The sequence below is a fragment of the Antedon mediterranea genome, chromosome 2 (genome assembly GCF_964355755.1).
Source record: "Antedon mediterranea chromosome 2, ecAntMedi1.1, whole genome shotgun sequence".
NCBI lineage: Eukaryota > Metazoa > Echinodermata > Crinoidea > Comatulida > Antedonidae > Antedon > Antedon mediterranea.
The window spans coordinates 32,452,304-32,454,803 of NC_092671.1; positions in this window are offsets into that span (position 1 = coordinate 32,452,304).

Consider the following 2,500-nt stretch of genomic DNA (forward strand, 5'->3'; position numbering starts at 1 on the left):
GCCGCTGGAGATCGGCTATAAGCTCTCCCGGGCCGCGAACGACCGTGGGAGGAACCTGCCGATCGGCATTCTGGTGGACTACCGGCCGGTCGTCAGCTCTACGCACGCAAGAAGTGCACGCGACGGAGGCACGAGCCGTCACTCGGCCGGTCCTTGCGGATCCTGCAGAGAGACGGACGTGCTCCCGACACACTCAATTCACCAGGGACAAAAAGTAGTGAGCCCTCTATCGGCAGCGAATCGTTTTTGCACACGAGACAGCGTTGACAATTACCCGGAAGCAACTTTGTTTTGAAAAGTAAATCTTAGGTTTTTGCAAACTGGCCAATTGGAACTTTTGGTTTTATTTACTAATGAATAATTCATGAAAACTTTTGACGAGGCATCTACGAACCACGTGATATTGTTTTTTAATCGACGAACCCATTATATTTGTGTGAAACAAGGGTGAATTACACCGATGTTTTTTAAACAATTTTAGGCTATTCGAATGTTAAAATTTTGTCTAATTTGTTGAGGCTGTAATAAAACAACGCAATTTTTTGAGAAGGTGGGTTTTATAGTTTCTGAATATTTGATTTTTCAATAGTAGTTAATAAAAAAATCTCGTTGGGGTTATTTTTTATTTTTTTTTAATGGCTGCTTAAACATGTGCCTTCTTGGTTGGGTATTTCACTATTGAAAATGGAACACATGGTTGTAGCTAAAATCATTTTTTACGCCATAAGATAAAAAATGTGGTTTTGTAAATTAATAAGGGCAACATATAATATATAGGAAAGCTGTTTTAAATCATAAAACTCTACAAAGCCTCTTTGTTTTATTTATAAATCAATATAGTCTAGGCCTAGTAATACAGTAGGAGAGCCAGGCTTTAGCCTATAATAGTGGGGTAGTGCGTGCATTATTGGCGCGTGTTCATTGTCAGGCGCGCGTTGTTTATAGGCCTAAGAAAATAAGAATAAATATACACATATAATTAAATAATGATTATTATTAATTGAATGTTTTGTTTTTTTTACAGACCCCAGAGGATTGTTCTACATACTTCAATACAAATAGCATTAAAGCAACAACAATTTCTTATGAGTCATATTAATTTACCTCTGGCATATAATGTGAAAAAGCACTATTAATACTGTAATTATGGATATCTATAGATGTATTGCCAAAGAGACATTTATTTTTCAAAAACTTTAACTTATCCTAATTTACTTATTTAAAGGTTCAAGTGGCGGTTTGTTGTTGTGCAGTAGTTTAATAAAGTTTAAATGTACATTTCAAATCGGCAAATAAATAATGGTAATAGGCCTACTACAGTAATAGTAAATCTTTTGAAGATTAGGCTTAGTACAAAAAATGTTAGCTAAGTTCATGTAGAAAACTTGTTATCTGATTTTTAAGGTGCAATTTGTGATAATATTAAAAGTTAAAATGTTAATTGGTGTGTATTTGTATTTCATTTATTGCTCCATTATTATAATAATTCATTTTAGCTCCGATAAAAAGTAAACATTTTCAGCATATACTTAAATCAATCATATGTTAGTGAAAGGTGACATTAACAGATTTATTATGAGATTACTAGTAAGCCTATTAGTAGGTTTAGCTCTATTCATAAAAATATGACATTATAATTATATACCGTACTGTGTACATTAATTAATTAGCCTAGGCCTAACTAATTGACTGATTTTTCAGTATTTTACCAAGTCAGCCGTTCAGGCATGCAAACAGTCCCCACTTCACACTAATCTTCATAATTATAAGAAAAATGAAAGTTGAGCACTTTATTTTAAAATTTATATGCCCATATTATAAGATTCTGCATCATCCACTTAACAAGAACTAAAATTGAGAGCACAGTGATGGAGCGCATTTTCCGTCGTTCTCGTCGCCTAAGGAAACGAGTATTCCAGCCTTGCCGCGTATTCCTAGGCCTACGCGCACCGCACTTTCGCTCAAAATACACTATCTTCAACTCCTTATAGAATTTATTTGAAAAATAACCCCAAGCTTATATTTGGAAATCTTTGAAAATGCATATAAGACTATATTATAGCGTTTTCAGAATTTCATTTAAAAATTGCAAATTAATGTTAGCTATTTTAACAAATTAGTTAGTTTTCACTTTTTTGTTTTCGCCGTATGACTCGCTTTGTTTACGTTTACACTTGGCTTAGACGTTTATCTTAGAATTCAAATAAATTAATCCATAATCAACTAAAATTGCTATTGTTGTGGTTTTTGTTTAATATAAATGTTCTTTATTAACAGAAATAAATCAAACAACAATATAATTTAATATAAACCCGTTAAAAAGGAAATTTAGACAGCCTATAAAACACGGACGTCAGAACTCGCGTCGCTCGAAATGCTCGTTAACTTTCTATTTATAGCCAATCGAAAAAGGCTCCGGCTAACTTAAACAATGAAAACGGCTTTCGGAACACTTAATGTCCCATTTTCGCTGTTTGACGTGGATGTGCCGAACGCGCTG